The sequence below is a fragment of the Taurulus bubalis genome (assembly GCF_910589615.1).
Source record: "Taurulus bubalis genome assembly, chromosome: 15".
NCBI lineage: Eukaryota > Metazoa > Chordata > Actinopteri > Perciformes > Cottidae > Taurulus > Taurulus bubalis.
In genome coordinates, this window is record NC_136603.1 from 2,367,801 (window position 1) to 2,390,178 (window position 22,378).

The 22,378-nt window shown below is 42.4% G+C and overlaps 1 pseudogene across 1 annotated transcript; it reads right to left on the bottom strand.

Moving 5' to 3' along the window:
- Positions 1-1,189: 1,189 nt before the first annotated feature.
- LOC306747438 (ZP domain-containing protein-like) lies at positions 1,190-22,378 on the bottom strand (annotated as a pseudogene). The gene is made up of 5 exons: positions 22,342-22,378; positions 21,608-21,792; positions 21,105-21,506; positions 1,785-1,884; positions 1,190-1,279 (listed from the first exon to the last, which is right to left on the bottom strand). The product of its transcript is annotated as a ZP domain-containing protein-like (transcript).

Here is a 22,378-nt window from a genome sequence, read left to right on the forward strand (position 1 = left end):
GCGTGCCGTCTTAGCTCTCAAATGTGGACAAAGGTTGGTATTTGACCTTTGTCACTTTGGCCTTGTACATGGCCACTGCACTGATCATGCCAACAGCTGCAAGAAGACATCCAGCGATGAATACCAGGTTGCCCACAGATACGTGCGCGCGCACACAGGTGAGCGCTGAGCACACACCAGCGGACAGATAGCATCAAAAAATATGTCGCGTGAAAAGTAGACCGCTATATCTGCGTTTTAAACGCTCCCAGGGTGAAGATGGCAACAGCAGCTCTCATGTGAGGAGCAACCGGAGTTCTCCTCGCACCGGAGCAGCTCTCTGAACCCGGAGCAGCTCTCTGAACCCGGAGCAGCTCTCTGAACCCGGAGCAGCTCTCCTGCTCCAGGTGAAACAAGCCAAAGTGCTCGTGTCTTCTACCAACAATGAGCTGCTGGCTTCACATATTACAAAAGTACAAAGTACACGGATATAAAACAAAGTCATTAATAAATACATGGACAAATGCCTGTACTTTCGGGTAAATGGTTGCGGTACGCCGTTAACAGGTTACGCTTGCGCATGCGCGATTTGACGCGACGCCGTGAGCTCCGTGAGCGCCGTGAGAATTTTTTGCACAGATAGAACTTACACAAAACATTGTCTAATGGGGCAATCTGATTTACTTGAAAGTGATTGCAATTGTCTTTATTCTGTTATTTATAAAAGCACAGATGAGTCACACAATTATGTTATTTACAGAAAAAGTTTGAGAACCACAGCTTTAAGTGTTTGTGTCGGAGTCGCCGCCTATTTTGCACGATTACATTACTTATAGGCAACTAGTTATCATGTCTTCCGCTCCATGAAACGCATGTTAATGCTCAGTAGTACACATATGGTACTTTAAATGGGCATATATGCAGCTGAAACGGGTAGCCTAGTGCATCCCACATTTTTCAACATAGCATTTTAAAACATTATGGCCTTTATAAAAATGATTGTTTTGGGGGAGGTGGGGTAGTGCACTATAGGCCCCTGAGAGGCTTAAGAGTTTGTCCTGAATGGAAAAAAAAAACATTCCCCTTACATTACTTTTATACTTTTAAGTAGTTTTTTCAACCAGTACTTTTACACTTTTACTTAAGTAAAAAGCTTGAGTTGATACTTCAACTTTTACAGAAGTATTTTTAAACCCTAGTATCTATACTTCTACTTGAGTAATGAATGTGAATACTTTTGACACCTCTGGGTGTCGGGACTCCCTGCTTCACACATCAGGACATTGCAGCTGATGTACACCTGAATGCAACGCTGTCATTACTTCAGCAGACGGACTCTTACAGTGGAGAGCAGCTGGGGTCAGATCCAGTATGGAACCGACCGTCAGTGATGTTCTAGTCCTCAAGTCCATCCGTGTCAAGTGGTACAAGCTCTTTTTTTAAACTGGTCCATGCTGAGTTTATAGAGGTACAATTGCTCTGTCATGATCATTAGACATCAGATTCACAATGTGAAGCCACAGGTTGAAACAAACAATCAAATTCATAATAACCACATTCAAAAAAGTATTTGAAATTGAAGAATTACAATTGAAAAGGTATGAAAGGAGTTGCTTCACATTGTGTGTTTGATGCTTGATGATTCATTGCGCCTCTAATAAAGTTGCAGGAAGTCAACCTCTTTTTCACATTCCTTTGCACCTGTCCACTTCATCAAGTTGATTATCACTTAGTAAAACTAGCCAGATGAATATTCATTGAGAGATTTCCCAGAGACATCAACAGTCTCCTGCTCAAGTCTTTACCTGATCATGCAAGCCGATGAACTTGAAGGCCTCCATGCAGAACCTGAACTGTCTCTGGTGGGAGGGGGAATGTGTCTCAACGGTCGGATACACTATACATCTAGTCAGAGCAAAGCCAGACAAAAAGATGAGACATATTGTATTGCCTCTAATACTCTATGCCTTTCAATGGATGCCGTTAGAGAGGCAGAGGTATTGTTCTATTGTAGGTATTTACATGAGGAGGAAAGGTACTATAGAGGTTATGCAAAAGATGAAGTCAGTTCGGCATCGACTTCTCCATCCTGACAAGAGTAGTTTATAATGTATAGTTATGCGCGTAACACCCTCGTGCACATTTTTAAAAAATATGCAACTTTTTTTTTTTTTTTTTTTTTTGTGGGTTTAAAAAATAGGTGGAGTCATTTGAAAAGTGGGTGTAACTAGAGGTGTGTCATAACATTGGGGTGTGTTTGAATATTTGTATATATATAGGTTTTGTGACCCACGTTATTTCATTCACTTCTGGACCTTCTGGACCTTCTAACTGCTACTACTACTGTTGCTGCTACCGTTTTAGCCGTTGTTGCTACTGCTACTGCAACTATTGCTACCGCTATTACTTTAGTTTTTGCTACAGCTGCTGCTGCTGCTGCTGCTGCTGCTACTGCTATAGCTGTTTGTATGTGTTCGAATTCCTTTGGCTTGATATCAGGATGTCGTCTCCCGGTTATCTGGAAAAGACTCCATCAGGCAGTGCTATAGGTATGTCTGCAGGCCGTAGACCTGACATTATAGGTGTGGAAGCGCCCAGGGCGAAGAGACGCCGGACGGGTCTTACCTCTGGGGGAGCATGTGTCTTAGAGTTAGAGTTAGTGGGATTAAAGGGGTATGTTTACAGTGTTGCGTATGAGGATGGCATGGTGACCCTTGAATCTAGTATCACAGAGTGCTACAATGGTGTGGAAGAGTATGATTTTAGTGTGGGTGGTCAAATGTGTGTGAACGATTGGCATCGGTTTCGTTCAGTGGTGTGTGTGGATCTTGAGCAGACAGAGTTTCGTGAGCCGCTCTATACGGCTTTATGGTACAGTGCTTCAGGCCCTCAAATACACCATGTTACAGCAGATCGTAATAACAAGTTAGCTGATGGGCTAATAGCTCTGTATGATTGTGAAGACCGCGATGTGTTGTTTGCACATAGAGGATGTGTCGATTTGCGACAGGACCCGTACCACATTACATATGCAGAGTATGCCAAGTGGTTTTCCATGACTTTCATCATGCAATGGTGTGATTGGCAGGATCTGAAAACAATGTTTAGCCACATTGACGATGCAATCAAGAAAGACAGCGTCAACAGGACGTATGGCAATATTACAAGGCGTCTTGTATTCAGCCATACACCGACTGGTGTCCAGTGGTGTATATTCTACAATGTGCAGACAGAAAAGTCTCCAAAAAGCCAAGATGACAGGTGGGTTATATTGTTATATATATATATATATATATATATATATATATATATATATATATATATATATATATATATACACACACACATGTTGATAAGGTTGTTTCACTATACAGAACACTAATTTGATTTTTTAAAATTCAGATGATGATGAAAGCACAATGATGGTCACCACCACCCCTTCATCACCGGCTCAGGAGGGTGATGGTGCACAGCCATCACAGCAGAGTTGTCCCTCATCTCCGCCCCCATCTCAGCAGAGCTCCCCTTCATCACCAGCTCAGGAGTGTGGTACTGCACCGCCATCTCAGCAGAGCTGCCCCTCATCACCGGCTCAGGAGTGTGTGACTGCACCTCCATCTCCTGCCTCATCTCATCAGAGCACAGCCTCGGCTGTATCCAATCAGTGGATGAGCCCTCCAGGGTTTCCGCAGAGTGATACTGAGGCATCCAGTGACGAGGGCCTTCAAGGACCTGCAGCCAATGGTGCCAACTATACAACACCAGTCTTTTCTAAATCATTCCGAATGGGTGTTCATATCAGCGTGCTACATTTCCTGAACAAGGTCATGGAGAGTTACCGTGAAGAGGTCTGCAACGGGTGTCTGACTGCTCATGGCAGTCAGAGTCAGTATCCATGTTTGCAGCCTATTGAGGATGGCTTCTACAGGCATCACTATAAAGAACTGCGGCAACGTGTGTGGAACGCTGTTTCATGCCTGCCATCCGTCTCTATCTGGGGTATAACGGGGTCCATGCCAGCTATGATCGCATCCGAGGAGCAGCGGAAATGTTCATGCATGAGCTGAAGTGTGGTGATGCTTCTGACATCTCAGATCTCTACTATGGCATGATCAACGATGAACCTGATGAGGATAAAATCGACAGACTGAAATTGGTCGAAAAACGCTGGGTGGAATGTGTATTACCGCGACAGTGAGATGTGTTGATGTGTTTTGTACAACAGTAAGAAACTAAATAAAAGATGTTGTAACAGTAAACCGTTGTGATCATTCATACGCTAGAGCCGTCATGGATAGTACCCTGCACGAGATTTATTACGATCCTGCACATCCTGGCGGTTTAAGCAGTGTGTCAAAGCTTCGTAATGCAGTGGGGGAGTGCACCGGTAATACCCCATCACAAGCTCAAGTCAAAAAATTCTTAATAGAGCAGGATGTTTACACTCTTCATGTCAACGCACCCATCCATTTCCCCAGGAATAGGGTATGGGTCAGCGGAATTGACAAACAGTATCAGGCCGACTTAGTAGATATGAGCGAAAATGCTGAGGAAAACAATAATGTGAGGTTTTTGTTAACCTGTGTCGACGTATTTTCAAAATATGCCTGGATACGATGTCTTTCTAACAAAACGGGTGTATCTGTTACGAATGCTTTTAAAGACATTTTGAGCGACGGTCGGGTGCCTGTGAAACTCCAGACAGATGAGGGTACAGAGTTTTACAACAAGAAATTCCAGCAGCTTATGGGTCATTATAAAATTAAGCATTTTTCAACAACAAATGAGACAAAGGCCAGCGTGGTGGAGCGTTTTAACAGAACAATCAAGACGCGTATGTGGAGATATTTAACTTCGGTTAATTCACGCCGATATGTGGATGTGCTTCAAGATCTTGTCAAAGCCTATAATGGTTCGCATCATAGGTCCATAAAGATGGCCCCCTCAGCAGTCAATAAAGACACAGAGTAATTTGTCAATCAGCTGTACAAGATGAAACCCCAGAAGACTGTGACCTTCAAATTTAACAGGGGTGATGATGTAAGAATATCAAAACTCAGAGGAGTTTTTAGGAAAGGCTACAAACAAACATTCAGCGATGAGCATTTTACCATAACAACACGCATCGCCAGAGATCCTCCAGTTTACAAACTAACTGATGTTGCAGGGGAAACGCTGAAAGGAACGTTTTACGAGCATGAGTTACAAAAAGTGATTATAGGTAAAAACAAAGTATTCAAAATAGAAAGGATTTTGAGTAGAAAAAGGCATTGAGGTAAAATTCAAGTCCTAGTTAAATGGCTGGGTTGGCCTGATATATTTAACTCTTGGCTTCCAGAAAAAGACATTGTGGATGCATGATAAAACCTGCCGGCATAAGGGATGATCATTCACACTGCCGGAGACATTTGGGGGGGGTCAGTACTATGGACAAGAACGGATTTTATGTGATGCTGCCTAGTAACTCATCACTGGGGGTATTTCCAAATAACAGGATTGAATGCTACAGAACCAAACTAGCCAAGGCTATCGTTTTGAACGAACCATTTTGCTAAAAAAGACTATTGGAGGATGAGACACCACACTCCATACAGTCGGGATGACAACCGTTATATGACATACTATATGAACCAGGCTGGAGGGGATATGCCTGGTTATATTGGTGGCAGTACCCAATATGGCAACGGCTTGGGAGGCATGTTTCGCAGTTTGTTTAGATTTGCTGTGCCTCTATTGAGAAGAGGTTTTTGTGTGGCTAAGCCGCATTTAAAGACAGCAGCCACTGGTATCATGGGAGATGTTGTCTCTAATATAACTAAAAGCGCATTATCAGGCAAACAGGAGGGTAACGGTATGCTGGTGCGCACAATCAGGGCATTGAAAAAAAAACCCTCGGGTAGCCAAACTAGGAAAAAAAGTAAAAGCAGTGGTAAAAACACCCGTGTTGTCAAAAAGAAGACTGGAGCAGGACGTGGAAGACCTCAGAGAAAACGCTCCCGGATATCACTAAAAGACATTTTTTAAACAAAACAAAACAAAAAATATTTAAAAAAATAATAATAATAAAAAAAAAATTAAAAAAATGTCGCTCATTCATAATCAATCTGAAGAGTGTGTAAAGACCGAGTTAGATTTATTACATTACCATATACGCAAACATCCATTGAGAAAGCGACATTTCTCGAAATCCCACCCGTCTCTGCGATAACAGACTCTGGACCGCCGGAGTTTTACATCTCAGCTAGCGGAGAGGATTACCTCGATCTGAACGACGCATGCCTGTCTATGCGTGTCAGGATAACGAATGCAGATGGAACCAATTTGGCGGCAGATGCCGATGTAGGCTTCATAAATTATCCGGGGTGTACACTCTTTTCGCAGGTAGATATTATGCTGGGAGATAGATTAATATCACAATCCTCAAACACCTATCCCTACCGGGGAATAATTGAATGTTTGCTGAACTACGGAAAAGACACTCTGGATACACAATTCAGCACCGGCCTGTTTAGTAAAGATACCTGCGCACATATGGATGATAAATCTATAAAGGGAGCCAACAAGGGCTTAGAGACGAGAGGAGGCTACACTGGAGAAAGTAGCACAGTGAAGTTAATTGCCCCGATACATGCTGATTTGTTTTTTCAAGAGAAATTAATACTTAACGGCGTCGATATTTCTCTAAAGTTCATACGATCAAAGGATGATTTTGTCCTGATGACCGATGCTGATGCACAATACAGGGTTAGGATAGTATCAGCTAGCGTATTTGTGAAAAAAGTAACGGTTGCACCGACAGTCAGGTTGGCTCACAGCCTTACAGCATACAAATGCCAAGTATTCCATAGATAGAGTCGCTTTGAAAATGTTCTCCATACCAGCTGGGACAAGAGTATGCAGCCAAGAAAACATTTACACGGGCCAGATTCCAAAATTTCTTGTTTTAGGCTTTGTTGACAACGAAAGATACAATGTTAGCTATAAAAGAAACCCTTTTAATTTCGGCCACTATGACATTGAGTTTTTGAGTATTTACGCCGACGGTCAATCGTACCCCTCGAAGCCATTCCAGCCCATCTTTCAGCGTAAACAGTACAACCGCGAATATTATCATATGATCGAATCGACAGGCCGACATTTAAAAGACAGGCCGTTGGCTGCAACCAGGGAGGATTTTGGCAGTGGTTACTCTCTATTCTGTTTTAATTTGGAAGCAGACAGCGGGTGTTCGGAGAATGTATCGTTAATTACAACGGGTAATGTGCGCCTGGAGGTCCGATTTAGAACAGCTCTACCACGGACAATAAATATTGTGTGTTATTCTGTTTTTGACTCAATTATCGAGATATCTAATCAAAGATTAGATATAATCAAAGATTAGATATATGGATAACTAGTAAAAACACCATGAACACCATAGAGTTGACGAGTGTGATGAGAAAACGGAATAATAAAGATGTGGACTTTAGGGGGGTACTGGCGTGTGATCAACTCCCCAATTACAAGTTGTCCAAGTATCCATCAATGCTGGTGGTAAACACTCATCCCTCGGATCGACCTGGAGAACATTGGCAAAAACAGCACAAAACAGCAACATGGCAACATTTCTTTGACAGTTTTGGCAATCCTCCAGATTGTGACATGTTTCCCATTGAAATTGATAATTTCCTCAACAACAATTGCTACAATATATCGTATTCTATGAAACAGGTTCAGAATATTAGTTCTACAACATGTGGCCAACACTGTGTGTTTTTTCTGTGTCATATACAAAAAGGCATGTCTTATGACAGTGTGATGAGTATGTACGGTAACAATCTAGTTAAGAATGATGCAAGGGTCTGTCGATTTGTTAGCCTGATACAACCTTCTGTGTGTTGCGGGGACATTTTTACATGTGTACAATGTGCCAATGTAATCTAAATATGTTATGTGTCATGAATAAAAAAACATGGAAGCCAATTTAATCAAAAAGAGTTTTCATTTTATTATCATCAATGTTACACACACACACACACACACTAGTACTATTAAAAATAGAGTAAATAGAAAAAATAAAATGATGACATGTAATACATTCATGTTGTCATATAAAAAGGATAAAATACAATTCATAGAGAGGTAAAACAATACATGTAGAAAAAGGGGTTATAATACATTTGTATATAAAACAAAAACCGTTGATGAGTAACCTTTTTAAAAGTCCAACCATGCAGCCGCGGTAGACTTAGATCGTTTATACTTTTTGTTTGTAGGGGTGCTGTGTAGAACAGTGTCCCTGTCACTATCATAAGAGCCCTCCTCATCAACACCTCTCTTATTTTCAGCAATAGTCTGTCGGACCTGGGTGTTGGGTATGGCAGATAGCGGTACATTTACATTAGCTAATGTTTTTAAAAAACCTTCCAACCAGTAGGTCTAGATTTGTCTGAAATGTTATGAGACGCCGTGACACTTTTCAACAAGTCATACAAGTGAGCACCTTTGAACACCTGCCTGTTAATGATAATCTCCCCTCTGTCTGACCAAAATGAATTCGGCATGTTTCTTGTTATTTTTTGGCAACTTTTTTACAGCATTATGTAAAAGTGTATTCTTTTTTTTTACTCCTCCAACATCATCATCATCATCATCATCATCATCATCATCATTTATAACACCGAGACTTGATATATCATGGCTTTCGTTGGTTGGTAGTGAGAGTGTCAATAGTGTTTTCTCACGCTCCCCCTGTCGAACCACTGACAAGTACCTTTGTAAAATACTTGCATATTTTTTAGCCTTTTCATACATGTCTGTATCAGGCTGTTGCAATACAGCGGTCATAGCTCTATCAAGCTCATTTTGCACAGCCAATCGTATAGAGCCGGGCTGCTGCTGCTGTGCTGTCTGCTGTTGCTGCTGCTGCTGCTGTTTTACTGATTCAAGCTGATGTTGAGGGACCAGAAACATTTTTTGCGTATGTTCCATTTCACCTTCACCTGGTGATGAGACTGAGTATAAAACGAATTGAGACCCCCAGTAGCGAGAGTAAAAAAAACCCTGTCTGATTGAGCGTCTTCTTTTTCTTTGTTAGTTTGATTTTCTTATCCACAACTATTCTGATAAGCCTCTTCTTCTTCTTTAAGACGGTGTACTGGTTGTCGGTCAAAGGAATATTACCTCTCAACACATTGAGGGCAATCTCACACAGGGCATTAATAAAGTCTGGGGATGTGTTACTTACAATGACCTTGCGCACTCTGGGTGAAGATTTATATATTGTCTCCAAGAGAGCCAAATTCCTACGCATACGCAACAACATTATCTCTTTTGCTTTTTGGGTATATACACAACCTGGTTCTCAGACAACATATCTGTTCTGAGTCTTAAATGTTCAGGGGTCAAGGCTTTATAGTCTATGAGGAGGTACCCATAGGCTGTATGTGTAGCGTCGTTAAAAGCCTCTAAAAAATATTTTGTATTACCCGGAAACATTTGTCTGGCTATTAGTGTGATTTGATATTTATCACGAGGATTCTTAAACAGAATAAGATAGTTCGTATTTAGGCTAATAGTACGACTAGCCTTACCTTGAATAAATAGATTTTGCACTAAATATATACAAGAGAGATTTCTATGGTGCACATACTTGGTAAAAACATTCTGAACCTCAATATTGTTACTAGCGTCGTTCATTAAGTCGTCTGTGATGAGCAGATTATTTTTGGTCGGCGGTAGCAACACATCAACGCATAGAGACTCGGGGACATTTACAAAGTTAATGTCTCTTATTTTCAGGAGTTGATCATATAACGGCTGCCAACAAGAGTATATGTAAACAACGTTATCAAAGATGTGTGAAATAACCCTCTCGGCATTTGCAATAATATCCTTGACAAAATAAGTTTTTCCGCAGTTCGAGGGACCACTAACAACCAAACTGAAGGGATGCTGCAGTCTCGCATCAAAACCGGGTTCAGTGTTAGTATCCATAAGGACGGGTGGTGTAATCAGTCAGCAGTCTCCGTTTGTTATACACCACTCTAACCTTCTTTAATACTGTTTCATTCGTAAGGTGAAAATGCTTTTTATCACGTTTGATAGTGTCACAATCGTCACTAGACGGTAGTGCTTTTATTTTGTTGTCTTGTCACTTCCTGTTTTACTTTGAAATCATCCTCCTGTGTCATGACTGCTGTCTTTACTTCCTCATATGTGATTACCTCTCCCTGCCCTGATGTGTTTCACCTGTGTCTCGTTAACTCCCCTCCCAGTGTGTGTATATATACTCTGTGCTTCACTTGTCTCGTTGCCAGTTCGTTTTTCTTCACCTGTGAGTCAACTTACCAGCGTTTTTCCTGCCTGATATCCTGTTCTGATTCCGACGTCCCTTCGTTTCCGAGTAAGCCCGATCCCTGCCTGTACCTCTGCCGAGTTTGACTGCCTTCCTGTGAATGACCCTGGACTGTTTACGTTGGCGATTCTCCTCTCCCCTGAGTGAGACAGCTGCTCTCACCACAGCGGGTCAGAGCCTTGCCGACCGGCCTCAGTCCCTCCCCAGTTACATCGGGAGAACCTTCGGCGGTCCTTCTCCAGAGACTCTATCCTGTTGCAATATTACCTTTAACAATAAAGGAGTTCTTGTGAACTTTACTCTCTGCCTCGGGTCGTGCATTTGGGTTCTTTCATTAGTGCTCCGGCATGACAGTGTCACATCTCGTCACTAGTGGGGGCGTGTCGGTGTTTTGATTGGCGACAAAAGCATGTACTAGCCCTGCCAGTGACTCTGGAGTGACAACAGCTGCGTTTCTAGCGTTGAGTGTGACGCCTTTGCATTTGACAATTGTTTTGCATGGCCACATCATCTGAGACAAAGCAGAATTGACGCACATCATAGTGATCGCTAAACATCAGCTGCATAAATCTCTCCGGTTCAGTGATCAGTTCACAGAAGGCCAAATCACTTCTCATGCTAAAACGACCCCACAAGGAATTTAGCAGAAGCTTGTTACAGCTGCGCATGGCTTTGTTGACACGTATTTTAGCAGGATCCAGTTGAATACCTTCCTTTTCAAAGTAGTCACTGACGTATTTCTCTTGCTCCAAGGGTGTTTTAATGTTCCCGGGGTAGCCGCTAGCCTCTTGCTTGCATTTAAGAAATGTTTTGACATAATCCTTAAACAATTCGTCTGTCTTTTTGGGGAAATGCCACACCTCGTCAATGGACACAATCTGGTACCCCTTTTCAAGGGCCTTTTGAAGTTCAAACGACACCCAAACCCCCGATAGTTGTCTGTCACTATCACTGTGTGTACATGTCGTAGTCTGATTCATCTCTGTTGCGCATGCACTACACAAAGGAAACATGAGTTTTCTGTTACAGTGCTGAGGCAACACTGGATGGAACAACCCTTTTGGGGGTAGCACAGTGCACTTGATGAACCCAAAGTACTCTTTTAACAGGAGCAAAATCCTTGAAAAAAACTTGTGGATGCCCGACCGGGTAATCCTTCTTGGATTGCACTGTAGGAAATAAACTTGTGAAGTCATGCGTGCGCGATGCATCGTGATAGCCGTCGACATGGAGGCTGCCAAACTGTTCCTCTCCAAAGTTGAGTGCATGTTTGATTTCAATGTTCTCTGTGTGTGCTACATATTCAAGCCATTCCATGGATACATCAGAATAGGCTTTATTTTGTTGTGTGTATTCCCCGTCATACGTCAGTGCCACTGTATTTGCGGGTAGGAACAAGGTCTTGAAGACCCCCATGCAGCTGGACGCCACGGTGGTGAAGGTAAAGAGGTCCAGCTGCGTGCACTCCATAAAAGTAGCCCGATAAGTGGTGCATGCCCTGCGTAATATTTCAACATCCATGAGGCAATACTTTCCGAGCTCATATTCAAGGTTGAATGTGTCGTCACGCACTGTCACATACCAAGTCATGAACTTTGTTTTGTCACTGTCGGACATCTCATCATACCCATAGTATGATGGATCAGGGTATTTACCAATATAATCTTCATGGTCCCTGGTGTTAAACTTGTGGGGGAAATACCCCTTGGTCAAATCGTCAAAACCTAAGGCCTCAGATGTTTTTGACAGACGCATGGGCAGGAAGCTGAACGAGTCAATCCATCTCTGCTGGTAATGAGCATCGCTCATTAGTATGAACCTGCTACCCCTCATGACCACTATAGGGGTAAAACCTTGTTTGACAAAATACTCCAAAAGGATGTAATTGTCAAAACCAGAGGCGTTGTGTGCTATGAATGTGTACCCCCTGTATTTTGGTTGACAGTATCGCTTTACAAAGGTATCAACGCAGTTTAATTTTGGAGAAACCAAACCGGTTACCGTCAATGTCCATGGCACATACATAATTTGCTTTGTGTTTACCCTCGTGATAACGAGTCTCGAAATCAAACAGTATGTATTTTGTTTGTGCCTCTTGCAGTTTGATGGGCTGAATGAAACACTGGTGCTCTTTAGCGTTTCCCCCCAGCGGCTCGCTACAGTGTGAACATGTGGGTGGCGGGCATATGTGGTTGCGTTTGGCCACCGTGTAGGTGCTACCACAGGCCTCGCAGTATTTCATGACTTCACAGGGAATTATGTTATCGGCCTTTGTTGGACGCAGATGCTGATCAAAACAGATGCGCTTACATTTGGGGCATTTCCGTGTGTCGAGCCTCTGATTGAGGCATTTGTTTGTATAACACACCCTGCATAGCAGCGGACATGCGTGAATCATGCGTGTCCCGTAGGCTTTATAGCTGTAATCGCACATGTATGCAGCACCGAAAAAACCCTTCTTGTTTAAAATCAAGTAATAATGATCGTTGTGCATATACATCCACACTGTCTGTGCATTTGGTTCATCGTGTGTTTTGAAAACATCCCGTATTTTACATCCGTTGTTGTGATAGAATATTATGATCTTCACACCCAATAGCCTTTCAAATTTACAGACTTTGGTGAAGGAAACACGATGCATGGGGTCAAACCCTGCCTCTCTATGTATGCGTGTTGCCTCCACATGTGTAGCCTGCTCTGACATATTTGGCACCTTAAATTGCGCTAGACATGCAGAGAAACAAAGTTTGTCTTCTCGAATGGTATAGTTGTAAAGGAAGCGTATCTTCTTCGATATTATCTCATCGTAGCCAATGCTGCCTAATTTTTGCGACTAACCCCTACACCCCCTGAATTATTTTGAGTGACAGTTACCACAAGTTCCAGCTCTGCGTCTGCTATACAATTGCTATTGCTCTGCAGAACCATGGCTAGTTGTTCCATAAACATTTCTGCATTGTATGCATCGTCTGCTTGTAAAACAGCTTGCACATCACCGGTCAGAGAGGGGCCGTGCAGCACTACATTCAAAATGCTGCCTGGAGGAGCATCCCTTACTGCCTGATTGATCAGCCCCATCACGTTGTCTCTGACCATGTATGGAATGTCCTCGACGTCGTTACAACCGATGGTACCGAAATTCACCTTCTCTTTTAATACCACTGCATTAAATCTCGGGATAGTCCGTGTGTGTACACCCTCCCCTGGGGCCCCACCTGCAAAACCCCCGCCTACTTGATGTGTCCCTCTCATTACATCTGTGTGCTTCATTAATGTACCACCAGCAGCAACAGGCATATCATTAGTAGTAGTAGTAGTAGAGGTAGCATTAGCATTACCCACTGCTAACACAGGGATCGGTAGGTGGACATCATCATCACTGATCATTATTGTACCAGCTGCAGCAGCATCAGCATCAAAAGTACCAGCAACATGAGCAACCGGAGCATCATCATCATCATCATCGTCACTGACCACTATCACCTCTGTGATCAAATGTTCTTTTACAATGGTCACAACATTTACCAACGGCACAGGTGTAGGTACCACTATGTCTGCATAAGTATGTGTATCAACAAGTGAATCAATCACCACGTCGGGTACATATGATCCATCAGAAGCGATATTAGTCGTAACATCTTCAGCAACAGGTGTCACAGGGGTTATGAATAATTCAGATGTTGATGCGATACTGTGCAAACGACTATTCAAGGCCAGTGCTAATAACACTTGCTTTGCAGATACTTGTAACAGTGCTGTGTACCTCTGTTCAATAGCCTCAATAGCTTTATCATCAAGCAGGTGATCATGCTCACTATCGCTGCCATCATGTTCTCTATTTTGTCTTAAAACTTTGGCGGGAGGAGCCATAGTAGTGCCCAGTTAATAAAACGTTTTTTATAAAAAAAAATTAAATAAAATAAAAGCTGCTCTAAGAAACCCTCCCCACATCCTTTAGCATAATACCCCACCCCTTTTTATACGGGAATCAACCTCAGGAGTCTGGCCAGTAGCACTTCGTTGATCACACTCTGGTCACTCCTCTGCTTATTTATGTAGGCGTCAATGACTGTTAGTGTTTTTTGCGTCGCTGCAGATGTCTTGCAGAGGTCTATGACTAACTCTTTTAAAATCTTATTGTCGCTTCGCGTCTCATTGCTTTCCTTTATCAAATGCTCATACTGAGCCGTTGTCACACTGTGTGACAACAGGATGTGGTTGGTAGGTCACCCAGCAGTGAAAAGAGCTCCTCTGGGAGCTCATCCGGCCATGATTCAGGGTTATCTATATGCTGAGCGCTTGGAGCTGTAGCGTGATCATAAACACACTCATCCGTAACATTTGACACATGTATATCAGTTTCCCCCATACAAGGCTCCAATACCTGCCATTGGTCTATAGGGGTGCTGTTGTACTGAATCACTTTCTGTCCCCTGCCACCTGGTGCTGCTTCTTGTGGCCTGAGGGTTGTGTCCTCTTGTGTAGTAGACCCCCTAAAAACATAAAGAGTATTTCAAATTAAAAATAATAAAACACTCATAATGATGATGATAAAACACACTCTTAGTTCGCTTCATACCTGTTGACTGCTCTCTTGGCCTGCTCAGCGGTGGTTTCTGGCCTCACTTATGTTTGTTGCATCGCTGTCATCGCTGTCATCGACTTCTTCTTCTGCAGGTGCTGGCCGGGTAAAGTGTTTCACGCATCTGAGGACACCATAATATAATATACATATATATATATATATATCTTGACAATAAAAAATAAATAAAAAAATGAAAAGTTCTATTAATTCATACCTGGTTGTGATCCTCTTTGAGGGGTATTCTGGAACAGTGTCCTGGCTACTGGCACGGTCTTCAAATAGTGGGTATATCAGACTAGCAGGTGATTGTGGTGTTGGTGTTTGCAAACATTCGTTCTCTAACATAATACTGGCCTGGTGCATTTCACTATGACCCTCATCGTACGCATAATCAACAACACCTTGTACAGTTTGTGGATATACACTTATTTCTGTGAACACATCATTAACATAACCTATGATCGGTTCTAGGGCTCTGTTTATAGTCGCTGTGCGCTGTGAAAACTGAAGCTCATTAGCGGTCTGTGAAGGACATAGCTCGGGAGAAGGAGGAGGAGGAGGTGAAGGGGGGCTCTTATTTCCTGTCCCCCGTCTCTTTGGCTGAGAGGATAGACGCTTATTCTTTACAGGCCTGCAATAGAGAGATTGCATGTTCAAACAAAAAATATATATATATGAATAATAATTAATAAAACGAAATCTTTAGTATGTGGCAAACGTTTTGTTTCTCTGCTTTGAATCACAGGCCTTGACTGGTGGGCAGTGGGGGTTCGTAGTCCCCTGAGGCGCCGCTCGAGTTACATCCCCCGATACCTTGCTATGATGAGATAACATGTTAAAATAAAAAAAAACAATAATATCTAATATTTTAATGAACTATACTATTTAGTATGATACATACTTGTTGTTTTTTCGCTTTGATTTACACAGCTTGAGAGTAACAGGCGGAGACGGATCAGAATTAGAAGCGGGGGGGGGGGCTCTTTGTCTCCACTGCGTGTTGAGACTCCTGAGGTGGGGGTCGGTCCATCGCCTTAATCGTCTTTCTATGAAGGCCCATATTACACATCAATGATGATATATAAAACACTATAAAAGACATACGCTTTAGTATGACACAAACCTTTTTATCAATGGTGTAACGGGTGCGCTCTTTGCTGCGCTCTTTGCTGCAGTACCGCCTGCAGGGAGCGTCTCCTTCAATCCTCTGAGAAACAAATGTTTTAAAATACATTTGATACTACACATAACTGTATTAAAAACGAAATCATCATCATCATCATACGTCACATACCGTTTTTTTTTTTTTTTAACGGCTTTAATGGCATTACTGGCTGCTCTTTTTCGAGGGGCCAGGACAGTTTTGCAGCCGACTCTTTTATGTGAGGCAGGTTCGGCCCTGACGAATGGTCTAAACTGCCTGAACGGCTCTGCAGTAGTCCAAAATTCGTTTCCTGAATCCGTATCTATTAAGTTAAATATATATATATATATATATATATATATATATATATATATATATATATATATATATATATATATATATATATATATATATATTGTAAGAAGTAAAAAGAAAAGAAAAACTTTGCATGCTTCAAGTCATTTTTAAAAAGTACACATGCGCTCTCTCCTCATGAACCCCCAGGCCTGGAGAGTCAGGCCTTTTGTCAAACTCTATATACTCCATATAGAGTTTTTAAATTATAAAAAACAGGGCTTCCTCCTCATCATCATCATCATGAATCTCACACTCTCCGAATTTAAAAACATTATTAACCGCATGCATTACTATGTTCGTTTTAAAATAATCATTACACAACTTTAAGATATATTGCCTGTATAAAACATATTAAAACATTTTACTCACCATCATGTATCGTTAGAGTGAGAGACATTGTTGATATATGAAGAAACAGGGCCTCCAACAAATACAAACAGATTTCTATGGTACTTGGTCAGCTTTATCGATCGGTCTGCCACAGAGAAAGAGGACTAGTAGCTGCGGTTCAGTTCAATATATGTTACTCTCAAGACACTCCCCGAACATTTTCACACAAAGGATTCCTGTCATGCAACTCATCAACAATGCCCACAGGGCATAGTCCACTCAAAAAATTACCGCAGGAAATGACAACCATGTTAATACATGAACAAAAAACCCTTTATTTCAACAACTGGTCACTGCTAGAAATCAAAGATGGATACCCAACCCAAAGGCCACACCCCTTTTTCATCCATTTCACAGGACATATTCGGAATATGCCGAAAAATCAAAAGCAGCCTTATAATGATAATAGAACACTATTCTAGGTCGTAAATACCCAAAAAAATGTAAGGATTTATTTTGTTGAAAAAACAGAAAATTTGCATATTTTAAAAAAAATGTGTACGAGCTTAAAATGATAATAGAACACTACTATAGGACATAAATACCCCAAAAAAATTCAGAAAAAAATAAAAAATAAATTTGCATATTTTTTTTAAATGCATGCGCACACATGCGCGTGCACGAGGGTGTTACGCGCATAAGTATACATTATATACTACTGACAAGGTCATATTACTGTAACACCCGGTTAATCGCTGGAGGGATTATATCTCCCGGCTGGCCTTGGAACGCCTCGGGATCCCCCAGAATGAGCTGGAAAGTGTTGCGGGTGAGAGGGAAGCCTGGGTCGGCCTGCTGGACCTGCTGCCACCGCGACCCGACCCCGGATAAGCGGCTGATAATGGATGGATGGATGGACCCGGTTAATTGTGTGTGTGTGTGTGTGTGTGTGTGTGTGTGTGTGTGTGTGTGTGTGTGTGTGTGTGTGTGTGTGTGTGTGTGTGTCTCCTGATTGTGTCATTCCCTTCACCTGCCCTCAGCCACTCACATGGGTGTCCCCTGATTGTCATTCCCTTCACCTGTGTTTCCCCTCTCCTATATATACTCCCCCACCTTCCCTTGTCTCCTGTCGGATTATCTTTGTTCCTGTGTGTTCATGTGTTCCATGTTATGTGCCACCTTTTTCTAGTTTTGTTTTCAGTTTTGAAGTAACTTTGGATTTTTCCCTGCTCAAACCTGCCTCCGGTCTCTTACCTCTGACCTGCACCTGAGTCGTGACAATTAGTGATGGGACGATGATACCTCAAGGAGTGTATTGACACACTAAACAAACTGTGTCGGCACTGTATTGATACTGTGTTGGTCACCCAATAGTGACCCCTGCAGTAGTTATAAAATCATTGCAGGTAAAGAAAGTCCTTGTTTGTGTAAATGCTAAAACTGAGTTGGTATGTAAAATATAGCAAATTAGAGTAAAAATTCAGAGTTACAATTTTTTAACTTATGTGCACATTTGTCAACTTAACTGTTAAATCATATGAAATAAAAGACAAAAAAGTGATCAGTTCATGAATTTTTATTGAGAAACAAAAGTTTTTCGAGTGTCTTTGCTCCAAGGCGATTTCTCCTCTTACACACCAGCTCCCCAGCCTTGGAAAATACTCTTTCGCATGGTACAGACGATGATGGTGAGCAGAGAGTTTTAAGTGCAAGTTGATGAAGATGTGGGTATATGTTCTGGTTCCATTTCCAATATTGCAAAGGATCTTGGTTTCTGGGTGTGTTTGTTTCTGCCAGGTAGCGTTGGACTTCAATAATGGAGTCAGCTGTTGCGTTCCTCGTCTTCTGGGTCTCTGCAACCTCCATATCTAAAGTCTTCCAGAGATTGTGCCCTAAAAAAATAGTTAATCATTACTTCATTATCACATGATAAATCATATCACAAAGTGCCACAAAAATGTATTTTCATACCTGAACTGGGTTCTGACCCATGTGAAGAGCTAAGCTCTTCTTCTCTTGGGTCAGGCTCTTGGCTCCTCATTTCTTCTGCACATTCTGACTGCAGTCTCTTCACCGCTTCACTTGCCTTTTGCTGACTAACAAATCCATTCTTTTTAAATTTGGGATCTAACAGAGTTGCCAGAGTCATCACACTGAGAGATTCTATGCCGCAAATAGCGTCAGTTAGCCGCTTCCTCAGGTTTTCAGCCAGTTGCTGAGCAGCTGTTTGTGTCACTGTTGTGGCCTGACGTTGAAGCTCAATGTGGAGCATTCTCATCATGGGAATGACCTTCGACCCAGAGACCCTTTTTTCCTCAGACAGTTCTCTTGTAGCTTGGTCAAAAGGAACAAGAACCCTGAGCATCTCTTCAATGATCTGACATTCTTCTGGAGTCAGTGGAGTGATGTCAGGTTTTAATGAGGCCAGTGACACCCAGACTGCCTCCTTCTGCTCAGTCATTCTTTCAAACATTTGGTAGGTACTGTTCCATCGTGTTGGCACCTCGTTTATTAATTTATGGCCCGGTGTTCCCAGCTGTTGCTGTATTTGAGTGAGCTTCTCTTTAGCAGTCACGCTCGATCGAAAGTATGTCACAATGTGTCGTGTTTTGTTGCGTATTTCAGTTATTGTTGGGATTTGATCACATGATTTTCTCACAATTAAATTCAGGGAATGGGCTATACAAATGGTATGCCGTATTTGCAGCATTCGAGCACATGCAGTCATGTTTGCTGCTGCATCAGTGACAAGACACCTGACCTTTCCTGCTATGCCCCACTCCTCCATGAGGCTCCTTTTAACCGTGGCAATGTTTTCTGCAGTGTGTTTCTGAGGAAAATGCTGCACTGCCAACACTGATGAATGGAGTTCATGGCTTTCTTTGTCCACATAGTGGCCAGTAACAGCTAGATATGCCTCCATATTCATGGACGTCCACATATCAGCTGTTAAAGTAACAGCAACAGCACTCTGGAGGTCCTTTTTGGTTTTCTCCTTTTCCTCCTCATATCTCTGGCTCACCAAGTCCTTGATGGTCTGAAAATAACCACACAAATACTGTTACACCAATAAAATATAGTTATATAGTTAGTACAAACATATAATTAAAATTCTTAAACATACCTTCCTGCTGGGTAGAGCATACGAGGGTACAATAAGCTTCAGGAGCTCCCTGAATCCCTCATTTTCAACAAAGCTGAGTGGCTGACAGTCTTTGATGATCATATTGACCACTGCCTCATCCACTGCTTGCTTGTTAGGAACTGCAAGCCAAAAGGAACTATTTTGTCAAAAGCTTAATAAAAGGACTGTAATTCTTACAAACAATATCAAATAGATATAAGATGACATGGTGGTGTAGTGGTTAGCACTGTTGCCTCACAGCAAGAGGGTTGGAGGTTTGATACCAGGCCTGGAGCCTGTTGTTTTGCATGCATGTTTTTTTTTAGCACAATTTTTAGAGAGAATTTTAACATACCTGGGGTACTCTCACGAGTATCTGCCAATTCTTCATTGCCATGCCGAGCTCTATAATGCCTCAGCATTGATGAAGTGCTCTTATTGATATAAGATAGCTCTGTGGAGCAGAGCCGACACTTCACCTACAATAACATAAAAAGTTAATTTATCTGAAAACAAGTCAAACCTCTTACCAGAACATTGCATTCACTTATTAAACAAAATAGACACCCTATCTCATGATTACGAGATCAGGATCTCATAATTACATGATGACATGAATAAAGCAACTGTAAGGCTCTTTAACTGACTATCATATGAATCACAGGTCATTCACTTGATAAATTGATAAAGTGATTGCAATGCGCCACCGTAAAAAATAGTATATAAAGGAGAAAAAGATTTACTTTGTTTGGCGTCACGAGATCAAAATTATTCCACACCGGGGAAAACTTCCTAGGACGATCCATGATCAAGCAAAACTCCATCCGACAAACCCACGACATGTTGATACAGTTTGTTTCCTGATAAACACACTTTGGCGCGGCACATCCAAACGACACAGTTCCTGTATCGGTCACGTGATTCTTTCTTAAAGCAATACACGCACCGATACGAGGTTTCCCTCTTGAGCTCTCGGCACAGTGCTGATGCACCAGTGTCGCTCGTCCCATCACTAGTGACAATTACATAAAAGACTCTAAACTAAAAGGAGATAATCATCTGCAGAGTAAAACACAAGACAGAGAGACACTTCATTTCCATCTATGACTCCACCGTCTACGAATTCATCATCTGTCATCCACACCTTACGGGGAAGTTAGTGACAAACCTCTCACAGGAAAGAAAACCACCACTCTTTACAAATACTGTCATGTCCTCTATTGCCACTAGGTGGTGTCCTCATGCCTACCCGTTCTCAATGATGGAGTAGGTTTGCTGGTAGTTTTTGTTGTCATATGGTGTAGCTCTGCAGGACTCCACAAACAGCACGGTGTTGTTGATGGAGGACGTGGCCTCTATCTGCATGTAGATCCGGTTCCCTAATTCATACACCAGCGGGTATGAATTTGGATCCACCATGGTTTGGTACTGGTTATTGGGATAGAACTCAAACTGGTAGGTGAACGTGCCGAAGCCCCGGGTCCCACACTGTGACCTTTTTCCTGTGTGCTGTGAAGCCCAGCGTCACGTTTCCATGTTTGTGGTACTTGCAGTAGAACTGCACCTCCAGCAGGTGTTTCCTGGTGATCACGTCGGTTGCGTTGTCAAACGTGGTGATTTCATTCTTGAACCTCAGGTTGTCATCGTCTTCCTGCAGAGGAAAAGGTTATGTAGTCAGTCCTCATACTGCCAGATAAAGGCAACGCCGATAACCGAGAGAAGAGCACAGCCGGTAACAAAACCCTGCGTTACCTCGATCTCAGTGCCACAACTGTTGAGGGGGATGACAGCGAAGATGTGAGTGCTGTTGGACTGCAGCCTGCAGGCGATGTTGGTGTCGTCGTTGAGCCGCAAATGGTCCTCATGGAGTCCAGAGAATGAAGCTTTCTCAACATGTACGGTCATTGTGGACTCGGTGCAGATCACATTGGAATTAACTAGAGGAAGAGATTGTTCAAAATACACATTAAACCAATGGTATGCCACTTATTTACAGGTGGCAGTTATGCCATCAAGAAATTCAGCAAACACTGGGAAGAAGAAGACTGTAAGCTAGTGAACCTTGATGTAAACAATTCAGGATTTTAAATATTTCAAACATATCCATCCATCCATTATCAGCCGCTTATCCGGGGTCTGGTCGCGGTGGCAGCAGGTTCAGCAGGCCGACCCAGGCTTCCCTCACACCCGCAACACTTTCCAGCTCATTCTGGGGGACCCCGAGACGTTCCAAGGCCAGCCGGGAGATATAATCCCTCCAGCGTGTCCTTGGTCTTCCCCGGGGTCTCCTACCAGTTGGACGTGCCTGAAAAACCTCTAATGGGAGGCATCCAGGAGGCATCCTGACTTTTATAGAAGTACATGTCTTGCAGACATATTTATTCAATATATTTGGCCCTTTAACTCCGTATTTAGCATTTAGTAATTGGTGAAAATATACACCATTACAGCCGTAGTTATAAAATAAAACATTAAAGTAGACTCACTTTGCTTCTTTCGGACTTCTACCAGAACACACCTCAT